This window comes from Nelumbo nucifera, chromosome 2 (assembly GCF_055504915.1).
Source record: "Nelumbo nucifera cultivar China Antique chromosome 2, China Antique-T2T, whole genome shotgun sequence".
Classification (NCBI taxonomy): domain Eukaryota; kingdom Viridiplantae; phylum Streptophyta; class Magnoliopsida; order Proteales; family Nelumbonaceae; genus Nelumbo; species Nelumbo nucifera.
In genome coordinates, this window is record NC_142650.1 from 95,285,088 (window position 1) to 95,309,137 (window position 24,050).

Genomic DNA, 24,050 nt, shown 5'->3' on the forward strand with positions numbered 1-24,050 from the left:
GGGAAGATTTTCTACGGTTAGAAAATCCAAAGGACCATACTTTACTAGCCTTGTGATTCGGTCAATACCGATATGGCCAAGTCGGTAATGCCAGAGGTACGTGGGACTTACTGTATCACGATTCCTTTTCTTGGGATTTTTGACCGACGTAGTTTCGGTTAAGTTAGTTTCCAGGGAAGGATGTAGAACATAGAGACCGCTCTCTAGTTCCCCGCATGCGATGAATTTATTATTCCGTTTAACAGTAATCGTATTACTAAAATAAACAGTATATCCATCAGCACACAATTTTGAAACAGAAATTAAATTTCTTCTCAAGTTCTGTACATAAAGACAATCTTTAAGTACAAGTATTCCTTCTTTAAAAACTAATTCTACGGTTCCAATTGCCGCAGCTGCAACACTTGCAGTCGTTCCCAAGAACAGTGTCACTTCACCTTCATTCAACCTTCTGCTAACTTTGAACCCCTGTAGTGAGTTACACGCATGAGTTGAAGCCCCGGAGTCAACACACCAGGACATAGAAGTAACTAACATATTAGTTTCTATGACACAAGTTTCGATGTTACCTTTCTTAGATTCCAGGTAGGCAGGACAATTCCTCTTCCAGTGGCCGGTCTGCTTGCAGAAGTGACAGACATCAGATGCCTTGTTCTTCTTCTGCTTCTTAGGTTTGGTAGTCTTCTTCTGGGGCTTCTTTGCCTTTCTCTTTCTCTTGCCCGATTTGTTAGCTTCAGCAAGCATAACCACAGGCTCATCCTTCTTGAGTAAATCCTCGGCCCTCTACAACATATTGCTGAGTTCCTGGACGCTGACATTAAGCTTATTCATATTGTAGTTCATAGTGAACGCATTGAAGGAAGAGGGCAAAGAATTTAGGATGGCATCCACTTGCGTGCCAAGATCTAGCCCAGATCCAAGAGCTTCAAGTTCGTTAATGTATCCCATCATCCGAAGACAATGGTCATGAACTTTCTGCCCTCTGGTCATCTGCGCGGTCATGAACAATTTCAGGACCTTCTGTCGAGTAGAACGGTTCTGCTCTTCATACGTTGTTCTTAGACTGTCCAATATGTCCTTGGCTAGTTCGATCTGATCAAACTGCCTCTGTATTGAGTTGTCTAATGAGGCAATGACAAAGCAGTGGGCCAGGGAGTTCTTATCCTCCCAATCTTGGTAGTCCCTCCTACGGGCCTCAGAAGCCCTATCACCCGGACGTTCCGGGGCAGGATTTTTCACCACCTTGTCTAACTTTTCGGAAGTTAGGACCAGCATAAGATTTCTGTACCAGTCGGCATAGTTTGGGCCCTTAAGCTTGTTATCGTCTAGAAGCTTTGCAAATTGACCGTTTGCCATTTTCTGATAAAACAGCAAAATCATTGGTCCACAACCTTAGTTTGATTCATGTTACCTACATAGATATGGCTTTTAATCTATGTTCCATTCCCATTTGTTCATCTCTGAGATTTCCCTCCTTTCTCAGCGACGGAGACGACGAAAATGTCTCTGGAAATGTGGGAAATCACATGGGGTGCGTGAAGCCAACTGTTTCAGCTGCATAACCCCACCACCTTTCTGTGACGGATCATATCCACTCATCAAATGAGTTTCCCTTTGGCCTCTGTCAGACAAAGTTCAGAGCCGTTTTCAGGTAAACCTTTCTGTCCAGTGAGTGCACACCCATCATATTCAGGTTACGCCAAGGTACCGTGAGAGAGTTTTCATTTTCTGGTGAAGCCTCTCCCACATCGGTCTCTGACGCCCCTATCATCTTATGAAACACTCTAATAGATCCAACAGCAAATGGATAGCCCAATTTTATGGTGCGTTTCCTCATTACTGAAGGACCTATCCTTGTGCTAATGACGGAAGGCCTTTAGAGAGTCCATCATATGGATCTCCCTATCACATGCATTCATATTTGCCAGAGGGAACAAAATTACGCCCTATTGTTAATTTAGGTCAAACCAGAGTGACTCCCATTGACTTTCATAATGTTAGATTTCTGGTGGGCCTCAATTGGCTAGGGGTTCCGTACGCATCCCTTTTCAGGGTTGTGGGGCCCACCAAGCAAGGAGGGGTCATCCAATGACCTTGAGGGACACCATGGCAATGATGTGCATTCAGCCATGGTGTGCGCAAGAGCCACTAACGAGTCTTCATGGGCCAAGCACTTATGGCCCATGGTCGCAGCACATCAAACATCCAAACATCACATGTAAAGGAGGAATTGATCCAATCAATTAACTGCTGTAAAGCCCATCAAATAGCCCATTTAAAATCCAAGTCATCAACAATTAATGTCTACTTGGTGTATGGGCTGAATCGTAGATAGCAGTTCGGCCCATACAGCTCATCTCACAATAATGGGCTTTTGCAGTTTTAACCCTTTAAAACTGGGCTTTACGGTGGGCCGAATTAATCCCTGTAATTGAACATCAGATTTGGAACAATAAATGTGAGAAATATGGACTGAAAAACAATCCCTTTCGAACCCCAGATTCGGTCCAAACAGTTTTGGTCCAATCTGGTCCGAGAGGATCCAGAACTGATTTTCAATTCAAGAATTAATTCACGACAGATCTGAAATTAATAATTTTGAATTTCAAACAATCACAAATCAATCCATGGACTGTTCGCACCACCTGCAAAACAGAGGTTAATCACAAGGGTTGCAGTTTCACAAACTGCAAATCGCAGAAAGCGATTTCTCCAACTGCAAAATCTCCAGCGCCGCCTTCTTCTTCCTTCTTCTTTAATCAAGAAAAATAAAAAAACAGAAATCCTATTTCTATTAATTACATTCTTGATCAAATACTATACATTCAGTCTAAAATAAAAAAAAAATTATTTACAGACCGAATTAAATGAAATAAATAAATAGAAAAGAAAAAGGGTGCGCAGACCATCTGCGCCAAATCTGCACTGCAATCTCCATGTTCGAACAGTCCATTAAATCAAAATAAATAAAGAACAATTCTAAATAAATTTTGGATTTAATAAAATTAATTTCAGATCAATCGCCCTTAAGAAGAAACAGTTTCTTGAAATAAAGTAAACAATCTGCGCAAATCTTGAAAGAACACCTTCTATCCATCTGCGCAGGGTCAGATCTGATTTTCTTTTGGTTCAAGATTCGAACCTATGGCTCTGATACCACTGAGAGAATGGTAGGATCCATCCAATGGACGCCATAAAGGTTGCGGAATGGGTGGGCGAATTTCAAAAATTTCCTACCTTCTCCCAACTGGGAATCATATTCCCTAAATTTAGAATATATTATTCAAGGATCCTACTTGAACCATAATCAAACCAGATCTGTACCAAAAGGTAAATGGGAGGAATATACCTGATCCGGAGAAGCAGTATCTCCCAAAGTTGGTGTTCACGCCCAAAGAATGCTCCAAGATCTGTTCCTGCTGAAGATGACACAGTTGTGGATGGAACAGAACCAGTAGGGTGCATCCTACACACTGGATCCTTCACAAGAATCCTCTGGAAGAACTAAACACTGTAACCTTTTCAGTCTTTCTTGCAAGACTGATGTCAAGAATAGATTTCTTGACTTTCTTTTCTGCAAAGATCCAATCTTGCAATGGCAGATGGCGGCGGCAGGAGGAGAGAACCAAAACCGAAAAAGCTGAACTGCTTTTTCTCCTTTTCTGGAGAGTATGAAATCTAATCTCTATTCGCAGGAACCTTTCTTGCGATTTTCCTTGGTTTGAATTCTCTTGTTTTTCTCCTCCTTTCTTCTTGATTAAGAAACCTCCTAATCAGGAGTTATCCCAATCCAAATCAGTATCTGGATAGAGGATCATCTTAATCCTATCTACAGATAAAGTTAGTTTACTCCTGATCTTATCAGGAGGTTACCAGATTCAAATCTGATTTGAATTTGGTCTCCCAGAGTGGATAAGGTTAAAAGCCCCATCCTTTTCACTAACATTAATCTCAGATTCGCCCCATCTTTGGGTGATCATATTAGCCCAGTTCGAATTGGGCTTTTGGCCCATTAAGTATTCAGTGTTTAATTAGTTTCCAATCTACTGCCCAGTTGGGCTTCTTTGTATGGCGTGGGACCCAAGCATTGATCTACACACCAGCCACATGGGTTCGGCCCAGCCTTTAATACAAGGCCCAGCCGAATTCACTGAAAAACTCAATGAACCCCTTGAGTCCATCATATGGACCCTATGGGCCCAACACTTACATTAAGTGGTCCCTGGGCCAAGCCATCTTATAAAAACCCAGGGACTGTGGGCAGGTGCAAGATTAGCCCATCAGGTATTATCCTAAATGGTCTTACACTTAACCTCTCAGTCCTTAATGATCAAGCACTGCCCGACAAGAGAGGACCTCTCCCTCGGCTGCAAGGAACAGTGCCGCACTCTCCTCTCACATGGATCCCGGGAATTAAAACCATTTGCAAACATTTTGAAACCGTACATATAATATAAGTATATTAATTTTGCAAAACAAAATTCCAATGATTGAAATCAACTACCGGCAGTTTGGTTTCCATCAGAGAGAGTGCATTCCCGATCATTACCCTTTGTCCGACAAAGTGGCTGATTCTGTCACTATGACCACCCACTCAGATGAATTCTCAAACTGCCGCAACATACCCAGGTTTTGATCCCCACTAAGGATCTCACTGATTGGCATATCAAAGGCAGCCTGATCCAGCACCTAGTGAAGTGTCATAATCGAGTCTAGGGGTCAGGTGTAACTTTCCAGTTTTGCCCATCTATCTCCAAGGTCCAGGGCAAGATTGGAAATCTGGTCCAGTTCAAGGATTCATGTAATCCCATACTGCATGTGCCTCGGGTCCTACCCTGATGGCTGAGACAGGCCATCCCAACACTTGGTGGCACACCAGCATCAGCCTTGGCAGGATAAATCTCCCCAAACTTATCCAACGGCTGTGAACATTTAAAACTAACGTGAATCTCTATAAATGTCCAGTTTTAGGGTTTTACACAGAATTAAACCAAACAACATGAATCAAACATGCACTTTATTTATTTCCACTAAATAACAAGTACATCAAATCAGATTGAAGCTAAGGGCATACATAAACTGTCTAACACATGTGTCTGCCTGTTACGAGGTCGGGCCAAATTTCCCTTCATCAATTGCCCCGCATTCCCTGAGCTAAGGGTCTTGATCTGGTGCGGGGAGTTCACGATGTGACAAGTGGATTTGGCTCGAAGCTCAAGCAGCTCTGTTAGATAGGTCACCGGTCAGACCAGTTCGGCTGCTCGCCTCAACTAGGAATAACCTAGGTCACGTGCGGTTTATGTGCGGACGTCACGCAATCTATAAATTTTGCGGACACCAAAAAATGTGCTAAACTGTTTTTGGCCTTGAGGGTCATGCAACCTGTTTTCTTATGAGCTGTTAGATTGCTTTGATCTTGATCGTTGCTTCTTCGATACAATGGCTATAAGTAGGGGGGACCCGAGACTCATTTTCTTCGCCATAAGCTTACTAGCCTTCGATCTGAGGTCGCGCTTAGCTTCTTTAGCTCGTCCTTAGCTTTCCTCTAGTTCGCCGCTTTCCTCTAGTTCGGTCGTCCTTCTTTGGTCAGTCGTCCTTAGCTTCTTCTTTTCAGTTCAGCTCAGTTCTATAGCTTTCCCTTTTAGTTCAGTTTGTTGTCAATGTCTTCCTTTAGTTTTGATAGCCTCTTAGATGAGGCCGAGGAGGGTACCTCAGCCCAGGTTGATAGCTGGGATGAGGCTACTTTGGGTCCAGAGGTAGTCCGTGGCCCACCTGAGGTGCAGTCACCCTAGGAGGCGCAAGGGGCCTCGGGTAACCTGGCATCCACTTCTCATTAAGGTTGGGTGTCAGACCACTTTGGCTGTTCAATAATGACTTTGGACAGGCTCCGGGCCTTAGTACACCAGTACAACCTCCTGGGCGAGCTCTCCTATAGTCTCCCTATAGGTAACTTCCCTTGGGAACACGATCACAATGATATCATGATTTTTGAAGAGCAGCTCATGGCTGGTCTTCGTTTACCTTTGCACCCCTTAATAATAGAGGTCCTGAAGTTCCTTAACATCACCATATACCAGTTACACCTGAACTCCATCCACAATGTAGTAGGGACCATTTGGCTTTTTTATAAGTACTGTATGCTCCTCGACCTCGATATTTTTTCTTCAATCATGTCTATCAAGAAGAACTCTTCTTGTGTCCTTCGTGAGCATAGGCGGACCTATTGTCTCTTCGCCCGAGTTATAAGCTTTTGCACGAACTACCCAATAGGATCCCGGCCTAGAACCGGAGTTACTTTGTAGTCCGCAATCCCACAGGGTGGCCTTTCCCTACCTATTGGAGGGTTGCCATTCAGGATTCCGGTGTTAGGCTGGACCTGATGACAAGGGAAACGCTCCAGTCTTGGGCGGAGCTCGGTGATAGCTATGATTATAACCCTAGCAAGTGCACTAGTTATCAAGTAGTATAAAAATATCGTTCCCACGAGGATTTAACAAAATAAGTATTAGAACTACAGCCTTCCTTAATTATTTGGACAATCAAATTTTAGATTTGAAGATAAAAACTAATGAAAATCAGAAAAAGAAAACAAGAGTAGAAGTAACCAATGCTGAAGTATGTAACGATTGATTGAATTCGCTAGGACTTTTGGTCCACCTAACCATTCCAATGAATATTAATGTATGAGATAACCCAAGATAATTTGTCATTCCCATAATCTGAAGTCTTTCCAATTTTATTTAATATTCTCTCTCGAGATATACTAAAACTACTTCTATTAGGTAACCCTTCGACCTCTCGACTAGAGTTCTCAAGGTAGAAGTGCATTAAGTTCAAGGAAAAACTATTACATTCAGATGAATCATGTGTATATACCCCTATATACCATTCAATTCACACCATGAATTATTTGGTCTGCTATATGAATTCCTCTCTCGATTCATTCACATAAACCTAATCAATTAAGAGATGGTCACTCCTAATACCATTAAGCAAGATAACTCATAGACTATATGGAAATCATGATCTTGGATAAATTAGAATAAAAATGTATTCATTGTTATGATTAGGCTTTCTGTAGTCCTAGCTACAAATAAATCAGTTCATATAGAGGAAATAAAATAAACAAGAGGAAAGAAAGAACTCATGGTGTCGCCCTTAGAGCTGAGGTCTCCTCTTCTCCTTGCCGCCACCTTCTTCTTGCAGTCTTCTTGCTTTCTTGACTGATTGCTCCTCTACTTCTTGATGCCTAAAGTTGGTCCGCCACCCCCCCCCCCTTTATATAGCTTAAAGGGGAGGGGGTGGTCTCCAACTTCTTCTTGGGAGATTATCTTCAAAATTAGAAAGTCCTAATCTAATCCTATTCTTATCTCTTTATCTAGTGAACTCAATCTCTTTATCTTTCTAGGATTATATCATAAATTTAAATCTGATAGGACTCTTCTCAGTTTCTTGTTCTTGCATTCGTATTAGGCTGCCTCTGCGAATTGGGCTGCTGCAAGGCTTTTTTGCAAGTTGGGCTTCAGCTGCAAGGCCTTCCTACGAATTTTCCCCGACTTCGGGCTCGGATTTTACTTCGATGCAGGCCGAATCTGCGAAAGCCCAAAACATGAAAGTTGTAACTTTCTCTCTTATATTTCCAGTGAGTCTTGAATCCGCCCAATCGGATCTGGGATACGAGAGTTAGGCCCAGATTACTGAACGGTGCTGAAACTGTGAAAAATCATCCGATTTGCCTTGCTTTTCTCCTGATGCCTTCTTTCATGTCCTGAACCGAAATACAAGAAATATGAGTCCAAATAAGCACTAATTCAGTATAAAAGACTGAATATTTGGGGATAAAAATATGATAACTTTTATTCGCATCACTCGGCTTCAACTTCGTGGACTACATCGCCGAAGATAAGCTCGTGCAGGATGGCTTGAGCCCTAGTAGGTCATCCTTGGTTTAGAGTAGTACTTCATTTTAGGCACTTTATTCTTGGTAATGTTGCTAATGTCGTGTTCTTGTTGCAGCTCCCATGCACCTCAGTGCAGACAAACTCCTTGGGCGGATGAAGGGAAAGAAGAAGCGAGTTTAGAAAAGAGCTCGCACTGAGTCTCCGCAGCCTATTGTCCCCGAGCCCGAACAGCCCGAGCAGCCCTCTGCAATGCCTCCGGTAATCGACTTGGAGGAATCGTGGAGGACCCCACCTCATGCTCCTAAGGCATCTTTGGAGCCTGCCCCTACTACAGCAGCTTCTTCGAGTAGTGAGAAAGCAGGTTGGAGTATCCTGACTCCAAAAAACAGCCTCCTCAAAAGCAAGGACACAGTGTATGCAAAGGAGGTCAAGAGCTGGGCTGAACTATCGGCCGCTTAGCTCGGGGCTCGGGCGGCTACGCACTGCATGGTGGTAAGTCTTGTTTTACTTCTTCAATTTTGTACTTGTGATTTTGCTGGTATTAACTTGTATTCTTTTGGTAGGTGAAGTCTGCCGTGCACGCCCTGACGTATCAGTCCGAGCAAAATTTGAAGCGAGCTCTAGCAGCCGAGAGTCAAGCTCTAGCAGCTGAGAGTTTATCTCACGAGGCTCATACTGAGCTGAACTTGGCTCGTAGCAAGATCCATCTGCTGGAGAGTAGGGAACGGGATTAGAAAGAGCTTCTTATGGTGCTGATGTCGGAGAAGGAGGAGTTGCAGTGCGAGGTGGAGAACCTCGGGGCCCTTGTCAAGGAACGGACCGAGATCCTCCTCAAGGCCATGGAGGAGGCCAAAGTCAAGGCCGTCAAGGAGTTCAAGAGCTCTGAGGTGTTGGAAGGTGAGCTGATCGAGGCAGGGTCAGAGGGCTACCGCAAAGGCTTTAAGCTTATTAGGTGGCTGACCAAGCGCAAGTTCCCATAGCTCGACTTAAGTGCCATCACCACCTCGCGGATTGCAGAGGAAATGGCCCTTGAAGCGCAAGGAGACCTGGACTCTAAAGTTGAGAGTGTCGATGAGTTGCTTGACATCAAAGACGCCGGTACAACTGATAATGCTGGTCCTTCTACCGAGGCTTCGGGCAAGGGTGATGGGCACTAGGAGGAATAGTCTTTCGAGTTGTACTTCGAGCCTGCGCGCTCAATGTCTATTTCTTTCTTTTTTCTCCCCCCTTGTTGTAACGAGCTTCTTTCATCAATGAAATACACTTTTTTGCTAAATGTTGTGCAATTTATTTTTCTAACTGAAATAATTGGATGTATGGGTTACCACGAACTTTGAGCTACCGAGCTTGGTAACGAGTAAGGGTAACCGAAGTGGATTTTTTCAAAGTGGTTTCCACCCCGAGCTGTATGGGTTACCCCGAACTATTGAGCTATCGAGCTCGGTAACAAGTAAGGGTAACCAAAGTGGAATTTTTTCCAAGTGGTTGTCACCCTGAGCTGTCTGCTAGGGCTATTAGTAGGGGTGACTCCGGTGAGCGACATCATAGGGTATGTACCCGGTCTATTCGCGCACGGGCTACTTATTTAAATGTTGGTTCCCTGACAAACCAGAACTGTGATTGTTGCCGAGGTGGTATAGACATCATAGGGTTTATACCCGAGTTGTCTATGGCTTAGGCATTAAAAGTAACTTGCCTATGCCAAAGAGGCGACTGGGACTAGTTCACCCTTGCTGAAGAGGCGACTAGGACTTAGTTCACCCATGCCGAAGAGGCAACTGAGACTTAGCTCGCCCATGCTGAAGAGGTGACTGGGACTTAGTTCGCTCATGCCGAAGAGGCGACTGGGACTTGGCTTGCCCATGCCGAAGAGGCGACTGGGACTTAGTTCGCCCATGCCGAAGAGGCGACTAGGACTTAGCTTGCCCATGCTGAAGAGGCGACTGGGACATAGTTCACCCATGCCGAAGAGACGACTGGGACTTAGCTCGCCCATGCCAAAGAGGCGACTGAGACTTAGCTTGCCCATGTCGAAGGGTACCTTCCCCAGGTACCCGCTCTACTCGGTAGGGACCTTCTCAGTCCAAGCTTACCTACACCGGGCTCAGGCACCATAACTTTCCGAAGCACCAGGTCTCCAACACAGAAGTGCCGCTTCCTAACCCGGGCGTTATAGTACCGAGCCACTCTTTGCTGGTAGGCTGCGGTCCAGATATATGCGAGGTCCCGTACTTCTTCCACCAGGTCGAGGTTGGTACGGAGCTCGTTATCGTTTTCTTCATCGTCGTATGTCTCCAGGCATAATGTAGGTACCTCGATCTTGGCTAGGATTACCGCTTCCGTGCCATAGGTGAGGTTGAAGGGGGTTTCACCTGTGGCGGTCTTGATAGTGGTTCGGTAAGCCCATAGTACGCTGGACAGCTCGTCTACCTATAGTCCCTTAGCTCGGGCTAAGCGAGTTTTTAGTCCGCAGAGTATGGCTCTGTTCGTGACTTTCATCTGCCTGTTTGCTTGAGGGTGTGCTACCAAAGTGAAGTTCTGTTGTATCCCCATCTCGGTACACTAGTTTTGAAACTTGATATCTTTGAACTGCTTACCGTTGTCAGAGATGAGCACTCGAGGCAGTCCGAAGCGGCATACTATGCTCTTCCAAAAGAAGTTTTGTACACTTCAAGCTATGATTGTTGCTAGGGGTTCCGCCTCTACCCACTTTGTAAAGTAATCCACTGCTACCACCAGGAATTTCCTCTGTCCTGTCGCTGGTAGGAATGGTCCAAGAATGTCGATTCCCCACTATGCAAAGGGTCATGGGTTGGTGAGGTACTTCAGGTCGACAACAGGTTAGTGATGGATGTTGGCATGCCTCTAGCATTCATCGCATTTCTTGACAAGCTCAAGTGCGTCTGCCTTCATCGTGGGCCAGTAATATCCTTGTCGTAGCGCTTTCTGGGCGAGAGCCCTGCCCCCCAAGTGTCCGCCACATAGGCCTTCATGAGTGTCATGGAGAACGAGCTGAGCCTCTGAAGGTCGCAAGCAGCGCAAGTAGGGGAGCGTGTAGGATCTCCAGTACAGCCGTCCATCTATCATGACATACTTGGCTGCCTTTCACTCTACCCTTCTAGTCGCGTTGTGATCTGCAGGGCGGGTTCCATGAAGTAGGTAGCTCACGAGTGGGTCAATCCAGCTCAGCTTTGTTTGTGTAATAGGAGCGACCTCTTCTACCCCCCCCACCCCCCGAGAATGCTGGGCCGAGGTAGGTTCTCCATGTACACGGTCCTCATGGGATTGTTGCTCATGCTGGCAAACTAGGACAGGGCATTGGCCTCAGCGTTCTCGGATCTTGGAATCTTCCTAATGAAGTATGACTGGAAGCTACGTAGAACTTCTCTGACTTTGGCTAAATAAGTAGCCATGGTGTGTACTCCAGCTTCACCCCGCTTGGCCCGTGCATAATAACGCCGGCTCCGCTTGCTTGCTGATTGGATGAGCCATCTACATGGAGGATCCAGGACTCCTCGTCCCAGGTTGGCCTTGCTCTAACCGGGGCCGGTGCCGCACTGGTCGAAGCCTCCTCTCTGTGCTTGAGCTCAATCAGTTCGGGGACTACAGTGCTGAAGGTGCATTCTGCAACGAAGTTAGCCAAGGCTTGGGCCTTAATCGCCATCCGGGGCTCATACCGGAGGTCGTACTCGCTAAGTTTGATGGCCCACTTTGTCAGTCTGCCAGATACCTCGGGCTTGAGTAAGACTTACCTTAGAGGTTTGTTGGTGAGAACGACGACTATGTGAGCTTGAAAGTACAGGCGAAGCTTTCGAGCTGCTGTGACCAGTGCATACGCCAACTTCTCGATCTCTGAGTACCTGGTTTCGGCGTCTTACAAAACTTTACTCACATAGTAGATAGGTCGTTGGACCCAATCTACTTCCTTTATTAGTACCGAGCTAGCCACCTCATCGCCCGTGGAGAGGTACAACTTTAAAACATAACCCTCTTCGGGTCAGGTCAGAATCAGGATACTAACTAGATATTTCTTCAGTTCATCGAAAGCGAGCTAACATTCTTTAGTCCATTCAAAGCCTTTACTTTTCTTAATTGCCTTGAAAAAAGGCAGCCAGCGATCTGCTGACTTGGACATGAAGCAGCTTAGATAAGCCATATGGCCATTCAGCCTTTGAACCTCTTTCAACTTGCGAGGTGGCTTCATATCCAGGATAGCCTTTATCTTTTCGGGGTTTGCTTTGATGCCACGTCGATTAACTATGTAACCCAGGAATTTACCTGAGGTGACACCGAATACACACTTGTTAGGGTTCATTTTCATATTATACTTGCGTTGAATTTCAAAATCACATTGCAAGTCATTTATTAGACAGTTCGAAAATTAGGTTTTGGCGACCATGTCATCTACATAGCATTCAACCTTATTGTTGATCAATGGCTCAAACAGTGATGTGGACGCGTATTGGGAGCAGCAACAATAATGATTTGGTGTTCTCATCTTATCCAATTTGACAGCAACAGTCTTATCCATTCAGCAGATTAGATTAGACTATCTTGTTATTCTTATCTTATCTTATTAAGTTAGTAGATTAGATTATCTTATCTTATTAGATTAGGATTAAGAGAGACTTATCTTATTAGATTAGGATTAAGAGAGACTTATCCTATTTTATCAGTCTTATCTTATCAAGATAGAGTTGGAGGTCTTCCTATTCAGCAAGGAGTCTCCCTAAGAGCAGGACTCTTGTAATCTCCTATTTAAGGAGCCACTATTATTGAATAAAGGTATCCAGAAATTCAGTAAAGAAAAGAGTTAAGGAGAGTTAGGGTGATCTCTTGGACAAATCACCACCTAGGCACCAAGATAGGTTCATCAAGAGCAGGGAGGAACAAGGGAAAACAAGAGGTTTTCCTCATGGACCGACTCGTGACGAGATCCTATTCCCGGGCCCATAACAAATTGGTATCAGAGCCAACCGTTATGGGAGATCTGGAGCAGCTATCATCCAGGGTCCATGACCTTGAGCACCAACTCATGGAGACCAGCTCCGGAGTACGTGAGATCAAAGACGAAGTGAGGGAGTTGCGACATCTGATGGAGATGTTCCTTTCTAGCAGGGAAAGGAACTCTGAAGGAGGGACAGCCGCTAACGGCCGCCGACCAGATCTGCTAGAGTCTTCCGGCGAACAGCAGTCCGTTAGCCATAGAGCCGCAGTCATCCCCAAGTATAGCAGGTTAGAATTCCCGTCGTTTAATGGCAACGGAGACCCCTTAGGCTGGCTATATTGCTGCGAGCAGTATTTCCGGAATCAACGAACAGATGACAGGGATAAGGCTGATCCTAAAACTGATGAGGTTTATGCGCAGATGGCTCTTCGACCTGTAAATAAATATGACAAGGAAGCATTATTGGCATCGGACATGGGGCTCAAGCAAAGCAAATAACCCATTGAGTTCTTTTGCAAAACACTTATAGCTAGTGATACGAGCACTCATGGTGGATTTTCTGTACCTCGCCGGGCAGCAGAGAAGATCTTCCCACCTCTATATTTTTCAATGCAACCCCCAGCCCAAGAACTGGTAGCGAGAGATTTGCATGATGTTGCATGGACATTTAGACATATCTATCGTGGTCAACCAAAAAGGCACTTGCTGACTATAGGTTGGAGTGTGTTTGTTAGCACAAAAAGACTCCTTGCTGGTGATTCTGTTCTTTTTATAAGAGATGAAAAGTCACAGCTTCTCCTGGAAACAAGGCGTGAAAGCAGACAGCAACCAGCCCTTTCGTCATCAGTCATATCTAGTGATAGCATGCATATTGGAATTCTTGCTGTTGCCGCCCATGCTGCTACAAATAACAGTCCATTTACAATATTTTATAACCCAAGGGTCAGTCCTTCAGAATTTGTAATTCCGTTATCAAAATATAATAAAGCAATGTACACCCAAGTTTCTCTTGGGATGAGATTTAGGATGATGTTTGAGACTGAGGAATCATGGGTACGCAGATACATGGGGACAATAACAGGTATCAGTGATTTGGATCCTGTGAGATGGAAAAATTCACAATGGCGCAACCTTCAGGTTGGATGGGATGAATCAACAGTTGGTGAATGTCCAAACCGAGTTTCAATTTGGGATATTGAGCCTGTTGTAACTCATTCTACATTTGCCCACCTCCATTTTTTAGGTCAAAATTCCCTAGATAATCAGGGATGCCAGATAGTGAATCTGACGTAGATAATGTTTTCAAGAGGGCAATGCCTTGGCTTGCAGATGATTTTGGCATGAAGGATACTCAGAGCCCAATCTTCCCTGGCTTGAGTCTGATCCAGTGGATGAATATGCAGCAGAATCCTCAGTTTTCAGTTGCTCAGTCAGGATTTTTCCCATCCATGGTTTCGTCTTCTGCACTCCATAATAATCTTAGCACCTATAACCCCTCTAAAATGCTAAACTTTCAAGCCCACAGCTTGTCTGCACCAAATTTCCAGTTCAATATTCTAAAACTAAATCAATATAACTCACAAGTTCATTAGTTACAACCACAACCCCTGTCATGGCCTCAAAAGCAGCAGCAGACTCTTATTGGTCCACAGCAGCAGCAACACCCTTAGCCACAGCAGCCAAACAACCAACAACAGCAACAACTGCAGCAGCAGAGGCAACAACATGATCAGCAACAGCAACAACAGCTTCTCCGAGCAGCTATTACTAGTCCCAGTGTAGTTGCTCCGAAACTGTCCCCTAAGTTCTATGGGCCCTTCAAGGTTCTACGACGGATTGGCAGTGTGGCCTACCAGCTGGAACTGCCAGAGACCAGCCGGATTCATGATGTCTTCCACATCTCCTTGCTGAAGCCATTTACGGGTGTTCCTCCGGACCAAGTCCCCTCCCTACCACCCCTGAAAGATGGCAAACTGATTCCCCAACCTAAAGCTGTCATCTGCTCTCATTTCAATCGAGGAGTTCTTGAAGTCTTGGTGGAATGGTGTAGCTTACCATCAGCCGAAGCCACATGGATCCTATTGATAGAGTTCCAGGCCACATATCCTGAATTCGAGCTTGAGGACAAGCTCGTAGTCCAAGAGGGGAGTAATGATGTGGACGCGTATTGGGAGTAGCAAGAATAATGATTCGGTGTTCTCATCCTATCCAATTCGGCAGCAACAGTCTTATCCATTTAGCAGATTAGATTAGACTATCTTGTTATTCTTATCTTTTCTTATTAAGTTAGTAGATTAGATTATCTTATCTTATCAGATTAGGATTAAGAGAGACTTATCTTATTTTATCAGTCTTATCTTAAAAAGATAGGATTGGAGGTCTCCCTATTCAGCAAGGAGTCTCCTTAAGTGTAGGACTCTTGTAATCTCCTATTTAAGGAGCCACTAATATTGAATAAAGGTATCCAGAAATTCAGTAAAGAAAAGAGTTAAGGAGAGTTAGGGTGATCTCTTGGACAAATCACCACCTAGGCACCAAGATAGGTTTATCAAGAGCAGGGAGGAACAAAGGAAAACAGGAGGTTTTCCCCGTGGACCGACCCGTGACGAGATCCTCTTCCCGGGCCCATAACAAACAGTCTGTTGACAAGTATTTGGAAGGTTGCCCCAGCATTTTTTAGCCTGAAGGGCATGACCTTGTAACAATACAATCCTAGTTCGGTTATGAATGTTGTTTTTTCCTTGTCAGCGGGGTCCATCTTGATCTGGTTATAACCTGAGTATGCGTCTAGAAAACTCAACAACTCATGCCATGAGGTCGCGTCCACTAGATGGTCAATCTTAGGGAGTGGGAAACAGTCCTTTGGGCAAGCTCGATTCAGGTCGGTATAATCGACGCACATGCGCCATTTACCGTTGGCATTTTTTACCAGAACGGGGTTAGCTACCCAACTCGGGTAATGGACCTCCCTGATGAAATCGGCTGCGAGGAGTTTCCCGACCTCCTCATCGACTATCCTCCAACGCTCTAGGGCGAGGTTGCGTTTCTTCTGTCTAACTGGCCTGACAGCTGGGAACGGAGAGGCTCCTCGATCGATGCCCCGATTTGGAGGGTCCTGGCTAGATCTTTTGAGGTCGGGATATGGACCGTCTCTTTGATTGGTGTAGCTCACTCCTCGAAATACTCCACAGGTCGCTCTAGCTCGACATCGTCAACCAGTTTGGCATTTCCTTTGAGGGCGGCGACATAGCACTTGCGGGACTCAAGCTGGTCACCTCGCACTACCCCAACTCCGAAGTCCATGGGGAACTTCATAGCCAAGTAGTAGGTGGATACCACTACGCGAAGCACGTGGGTGATAGGCCGACCTATAATGGCATTGTACGGGGAGGGAGTCACGACCACCAAGAAGGTGTGCTTGAACCTCGCGATACTAGGCCAGGTGCCGACCTCCACAGGTACTAAGATTCGCCCTAGGGGCTTGACTTCTTCTCCGCTAAAGCCTACTAGTGGAGTGCTTGTTGGCTTGAGGTCGCCTTCCTGGAGCTGGAGCTTGTCGGACGCATCTTTGAACAGGATGTCCGCTGAACTGCCGGAGTCAACTAAGATACACTTCACCTCGAAGTCGTTGACCCTCATTTTTATAACCAGTGCATCGCCATAGAGGTACTGGACCCCACATGCATCATCTTCTGTGAAGAATATCGGGTCTTCGGGCCTAGGTTGCTTTGGTGGATTCTGCTCTTCGTGTTCCAGTTCGCGAAATGAGGACTTCCCTACTGCCGAGGTGCAGCCCGCGACTATGGATCTGCCAATAATCATGTTGATCATCCCGCGGATCGGTCTCTCCTCGGGCAACTGCCTTTGCGATTGCTCATTATGCTGGCTGCTGGACTTGGGAGAATCTCTCCTTTACTCCCCCTATCGATCTATCTGGTTCTTATTGCGACAGATGAGCTCTTCTATCTCGTTGTGGAGGGCTTTACAACTTTTGGTGTTGTGACCATGGTCTCTATAGAAGTGACAATACACATCTTTATTTCTTGTGGCGGGGTTTCCCTTCAACCGAAGTGGCCACTTTACAAAAGGGGCGTCTTTAATTGCCAAGAGGATTTCTCCCCGCTTCGTGTTGAGGGGTGTGAAGTTCGTTCTTTCAACCAGGGGAGTTCGGGAGTGAAAATCTGACCTGTTCCCTCCCCTGGTTGGGGACTTGCTTTTCCTCCTTTTTCCGCTACCATTGTTTGAGCTGTTGTCTTCTCTCTTTCTTTTCTCTGCCGGGGCTTCAGTTTTTTTATTCATCTCCTCTTCGGTCCCGATGAACTGATCAGCGAACTTGAGGAATTTGGTGATGTCTTTAGGCTTGTTTGCCACCACATGCCACTTGAACTCCCTATAGGTAATACCCTTCTTTGTTGTCGCGAGTCTTACGACAGGATCTAAGTCCGGGATCAGCAAACAGGTGTCGTTGAGGCATTTGATGTAGCTTCAAATCGACTCTCCTTCCCTTTGGACTATGCTGAGGAGGCTTTCTTGTGACATCAGGCACTTCTTGCTAGTGATGAAGTACGAGGTGAACAACTGCATGAGCTGCACCCAACTTTTAATTGTCCCGGGTGCGAGGTTTCTGTACCACATGCAAGCTACCCCTTTGAAGGTCGTGGAGAAGGCAACACACATGCAAGCTTCTGAAGGGATGAGAGATCCATCCTATGGACGCCCAAAGATTGCGGAATAAGGGGCGAATTTCAAAAATTTTTCTCTCCCTTCAACTGGGAATCGTATTCCCTATTTAGAAAATCATATTTTCAAGGATCAATCTTGAACCATAAACTGAACCAGATCTGAACCAAAAAGGATTGGGAAGGATTATACCTGATACGGAGAAGTAATATCTCCCAACGAAGGTGTTCACGCCCAAGGAAGGATCCAAAGACTGCTCCCACTGAAGATGGCGCAGTGCAGGTGGAGCAGAATCAGCAGTGTTCTTCTCCAAGAACTCTGTCATTCGCAAGAATCAGCAAGATGGTACGTGAGCACTGCTTCCTTTCAATCCTTTCTCAAAGGACTGATGTCAAGATCCAATCTTGACTTCTCCCACAAGTGGAGATCGAACTGGCAAACAGGGCAGCAAGAACAAGGAGGCGGCAAGTGAGTATTTGCAGGGAGCAGAATTCTCTCTTCTTGATTTCAGCACTAAAGAAAACCTGATGATCTGTGTGTTGTGTGTCTTTTAGGCTGCCGCCCCCTTCTTCTTTTATAATCTTAAAGGGATCAGCTCCTAATCAGATTAGGAGTTGCTAATCCAAATCACATATGGGTTAGAAGTCCCTTTAAGTGATAAGGGATAATCCTTATCTTATCTGGAGATCAGATTAGCCATCTCCTAATCTGATTAGGAGGTTTCCAGATCTAAATCTTATTTAGATCTTGGACTCTCTAAGTGGATAGGGTCTAAGCCCAATCCTATTAGCTGATCCACTTTAGATTTTGCCCCTTTATTAACTAAATAAACAGCCCAGTTCGAAATGGGCTTCAGGCCCATTAAGCTTATGTGCTCACTTAACCCTCTTAACTGCTGCCCAGTTGGGCTTCCTTGTACGGCGTGGGACCCAAGCATTGATCTACACATCAGCCACATGGGTTCGGCCCAGCCTTTGTTACAAGGCCTGGCCGAATACACTGTTAAAGACAGTGCACCCCCTAAAACCCATCAAATGGGCTCTACGGGCCCAACACTTACCCTAAGAGGTCCCTGGGCCAAGCCACCTTGTAACACCCAGGGACTGTGGGCAGATGCAAGATTAGCCCATCAAGTATTATCCTCAATGGTCTTACACTTAACCTCTCAGCCCATAATGATCATACACTACCCGACAAGAGAGGACCTCTCCCTCGGCTGCAAGGAACAGTGTTGCACTCTCCACTCATATGGATCCCGGGAATTAAAACCTTCTTGCAAACATTTTTGAAACCATATATACTTTTATATCTTATAAAATATAATTTGCAAAACAAATCTCAACGGTTGAAATCGGCTGCCGGCAGTCTTGGTTTCCATCAATGAGAGTGCATCCCCGATCATTACCTTTGTCCGACAAAGGGGCTGATCCTGTCACTATGATCACCCACTCAGATGAATTCTCGGACTGTCCCAACATACCCAGGTTTTGACCCCCGCTAAGGATGTCACTGATTGGTACATCAAAGATAGCCCAATCCGACACCTAGTGCAGTATCATAATCGAGTCTAGGGGTCGGGTGTAACTTTCCAGTTTTGCCCATCAATCTCCAAGGTCCAGGGCAATACTGGAAATCTGGTCCAGTTCAAAGATTCAATTAATCCTACACTGTATGTGCCTAGGGTCTCACCCTGGCAGCTGAGACAGGCCACCTCAACCGACTTGGTGGCACTACAGTGTCAGCCTTGTCAGGATAGGTCTCCCCAGACCGACCCACTGGCTGTGAACATTCTAAACTAACACGAGTCTCATTAAGTGTCCAGTTTAAGGGTATTACATAGAAACATACCAAGGGAACATGAATCAAATATGTATCTTTATTCATTTACAATAAACTTATAAAGTACATCATTCTGATTGAAGCTAAGGGCATACAAAACTGTCTAACAGCTTCATCAGCCCCAGCGAGGTGCATCTGGGACTGGAAAGAGTCCACATGATCATTTGGGTCGAAAGACCCATCATACTTATCCAGGGGGGACCCTGAAGTCCTTCGGCATCGGAGTGGGTAGGAGCTCGGAGGACAAAGGAGAGGGCACAGAGAGGAGGGGAGTGGTTTTTGCGATTTCCGAGCTTATCTCCACCTTGCCTTTGGGCTGCCTGGGTCGGCTAGGTCCTGCGAGTTGGCTCGGATCTACTGCTCGCGGTGCCTTAGCACGTCACCTGCACTGCTGCTTGACTGGTTCCACAGTAGTGCTGCTGACCTCCATGCTGTCAGGTAGCGTCTTGGCCGAAAGTGATTCGGACTGCTGACGCTAGCTACAATGGACATAAATTCCATGTCTGGAGTCCGCAGCTAGGACCTCGAACCGGTTCCTTGCAAGTGAACCTTCAGGTTCCGAGGGACGGGGTGGACTAGCTCTAGTGGATCGAGTATCTCCCGACTTGTTTACTTGCTGCGAGGTGGGAGGAGCAACTTGTCTTTCCCTCCTACTGTGAGACAAGACCTAGGAAGTCTCTCCCCGGCGAGGAGGATGGATGTTCTGATGGTGAGGCTTGCTTGGTGTGATCGGACATTGAGGAGGGGCTGACTATTGGTTCTGCTGCAGCGGTGGGAACTACTGCTGGTAGATGTGGTGCAGAACCTGTTGCTGGTAGATGTGGTGTAAAACCTGCTGCTGGTAATGCTGGAACTGTTGGACCTATTGCATTTGGGCTTGAATAGCTCGCACATAGTGTACCAGGTCATTTAGTTGGTTCTGTCCGACTCTAGGGGGAACCCCAAAGGGTTCAATGGAAGTCGCACCCACTACAAGGGGAAGTGGGGCGTTCACGGGCATAGTTGGTTGAGGCATAGTCAGTGCTGGGATCCCACCCGCGGAGAGCGGTATGGTGAACTGACCTATGTAGACAGACGGGAACTGAGGTTTCCTCCGGGAGACGTTCGCTTCGTTGTTTTGTTCGGCGTTGCTGGAGGAAGCCATGGATTTGATTATGAGCTTAAGATTTTGGAAATGGAAACAAGGGCTTTTAGTAACAATTTCCCACAGACGGCACCAAATGATGTAGTGCAATTCGGACACTCCCTGTTGGAGACGATCTGGCTACCAGCAACGACGGGAACTGAGGAACCTACAAGAGACGAATCAGAGAACCCGGGGTGGCTTACCGAGCAAGGTCACTCCGATGGCTAAGTTAGCACTTAGTAGAGAGCTTGAAGATGATATCAGAGAATTAGAGAGCTAGAGAGCAAAGATTATGCATACCTTCACCCCTGGGGGGTGAGGTCTTTATATACCGAGTCCTCGCGAGTTTGGTGGAGTGGTTCCTAGATCCTTGCTGTGATGGGATCCATTTTCGTGTTAGGTGGGGACAACGCCACCAACCGATAAGGTTGCCCACTTCCGCCTGACTCGGGGAGTAGGTGAGCTAATATAGCCTTTACAAGTCATAATCCCGTAAAATACGGGGTACGGTGGTGAGATCCTCGGGGTTGTCATGCTGAGGTCGACTTGACTAGGTAGCGAGCTGCTTGTGAAGTGTCGGGTTTGCTTGGTGGCGAGCTGCCTGAGCTCGTGTTCTTCAGACCCGACCTGTTCTAAATGTCGAAGTGCCTTAGTACCGAGATGATCTTGCACCGAGGTAGGCTTGCCCCGAGGTGAACTCTTTTCGAGGTGGGCCCAGCTGTCCGAGCTCGATCTGTAGCGGACTTGGTACCACTATCCTAGTCGCGAACTGGTACTGAGGTGATCTTAGATTCGAGTGATCTTAGCTCAAAGTAACTCTAGTTTGGGGTAACAGGGTACCCGAGGTTGCTTTGTAGTGAACTGATCATGCTGAGCTGTCACTTATGTCGAGTCACGTCCATGTATCGATTTGATCATGTTGAGTTGTCACTTATGCCGAGTCACGTCCACGTGTCTCCCTGTTACGAGGTCGGGCCAAATTTCACTTCATCACTTTCCTTAATGGGTTTATCACCAAAACTATTTATATGTGTCAATCGAAGGGTTTTGAGGATAGCAATTATCCTCATCATGTTTGCAAGCTTCACAATGCCCTCTGTGGACTCAAACAAGCTCCTCGGGCTTGGTTCTCTCATCTAAGAAGCTACTTATTTAACCTTGCTTTTTGTGGTTCACAATGTGACCCCTCTCTGTTCATCTACAACCAAGAGCAGATTATCATTTACATTCTTGTTTACGTTAATGATATTATTATTACTGGCTCTTCTTCTGCTCATGTTTCTCAACTTATTAGCAGTTAATCTCAGACATTTGCACTAAAGGATTTGGAGTCATTGCATTATTATCTTGGTGTTGAATCTCACCGTGACGCCACAGGGTTATTTCTCTATCAGCGTAAGTACATATTAGATCTCTTGCTAAAGACTAACCTTGTTGTGGCCAAACCGGTCTCTAGCCCCATGGCTACACCTTTGCGCCTCTCACGGTTTAATGGCGAACACTTACCTAATCCCAGTTAGTACCAGAGCATTGTAGGTGCTCTTCAATATGTTACTCTTACTAGGATAGATGTTGCTTTTATAGTAAATAAAGTTTTCCAATTCTTACATGCTCCTACTGAAGAGCATTGGGGTGCAGTTAAGCGTACTCTACAGTATTTGAAAGGCACCATTGACAATGGATTATTTTTCTTAGCACACACATCCAATAACTTGTCTGCATACTCCGATGCTGATTAGGCCGGATGCCCAGATGACAGATGATCTACTTAGAGGATATGGCATTTTTCTTGGCTCTCACTTGATCTCTTGGAGTGCTAAGAAACAACCTACTATTGGTCGCTTAAACACAAAGGCTGAATTTCGTTCCCTAGCTAATGCCCCCATAGAACTCTTGTGGCTAAACTCTCTACTTTCTGATTTTGGGGTCAAGATCCAGCTGCCACCAGTGTTATACTATGGTAATATTGGAGCCACATACCTTGCAGTTCATCCCATTTTTTGTGCTCGCACTAAACACATTGAGGTCGATTTTCATTTTCTTTAAGATCTTATTATTAAGAAGTCTTTGGTGGTGCAGTTTCTTCCCACTTAGGACCAGGTTGCTATTATTTTCACTAAGCCACTCTCCTCTCACCGGTTCGAGTGGTTTCGGTCCAAGCTTTGTGTGCTTCCAGGTCACTTTCGCTTGAGGGGGCGTATTGAGGAATCAGCTAACCCTAGCCCTCCTCTTCTTACCAAAAACAACTCTAGCCTTCCTACTAAAGAGAGCTCTAGATCTCTTACCAAAGAGAGCTCTAGGTTTCCTACCAAAGAAGGCTCTAGTCTTCCTGCTAAAGATGGACCACCTACTATGCAAAGGATTTTTAGCAAAGAAAGATCAATCAAGGCATAAAGGAAACTCTCCTCCTAGGAAGTTTCCCATTGAAGCTCCTTCCTTATTTTTCTATTTCTATACATGTAATTATTTCTAAATTATTCTCTATTGCTGTTGTATATATTCAGCTTTGTACATACTCTCAAATTAATGAAATTCGACCCATTCTTTTAAGACCATCTTCTTCGTATCGTTTCTTTAACTGAAGGAGCGATGATTCCAATATCGTGTCTTACATCAAGGCTCGTAAGAGGATGGTGTATAAGGAGATGTCCAAACTTGTATTTGTCATCTGATGCATTGGGAGGAGGAGGAGGTCTTTGGTGCCATCACTAGCTGCTTCCTTATCAGACGTTGATGTTGAGCTACCTGGAGTCTTTAGGGACGTCAACGATGTCATTGTATCTATTTCCATCTCACTCTTCAACAGGATGATGTCTTCGTCATCCTCTTTTTGTTTCTTCTCTTTTCTTGGTTTAAGACTGGGAGTCTGTGATACTGCCAACAGTTAGCGACCCACTCGCTTCTCGCTGCTGCCATTGGCGGTACCATTGTGAGGGTGACTGGGGAGCTGGTGGTGGTTGTTTCCGTCGTCATAGTTGGATGAAGGGTGGTACTGGTAGTACATCCGAGTCGTCCCTCAACTTAGTACAGAGATCTTGGGCTCTGTTTCATTTTTTTGAGAAAGAAGATGACGAATAGTGTCTAAGGGTAATTTTGACATTTTTGAAAGTTTTAAGTCGCACATGAGGTCATGTGATACATATACATAACTGACGGTCCATTAACTGTAGGTACTAGATTGTTATAAAATGAAAGTTCGGGTACTAGATTGTCATGTTTTAAAGTTCGTGTACTAAAATGGCACTCGACCTAAAGTACGGGGTACATATTGGGAATTTTCCCTTTTATTATATATATTTGAGCTTGGCTCGCGAGTCTCACAAGCCGAGCTCTATTGGGCTCGAGCTCGGCTCGAAGCTCAGTTGAAATCGAGTCAAGCTGAACTTTTCACGATCCAAGCTCGAATAGATCATGAAGAGCTCGGCTCTTGACCACCCCTATCCACAATAGTGGGTTAAAAGGAGCAAGGGTTGCAAGATAAATGGAGCCTATGAATCATTTAGGCTGTGTTTGGTTGCAATGCAAATAAATTTGTACTGATGCAAAACTATGGCAA

The 24,050-nt window shown here is 45.5% G+C and overlaps 1 pseudogene; it reads left to right on the forward strand.

The window, feature by feature from the left end:
- The first annotated feature begins 12,936 nt into the window (after positions 1 to 12,936).
- Positions 12,937 to 20,253, forward strand: LOC148802566 (auxin response factor 19 pseudogene; annotated as a pseudogene).
- The last annotated feature ends 3,797 nt before the right edge of the window (positions 20,254 to 24,050 follow it).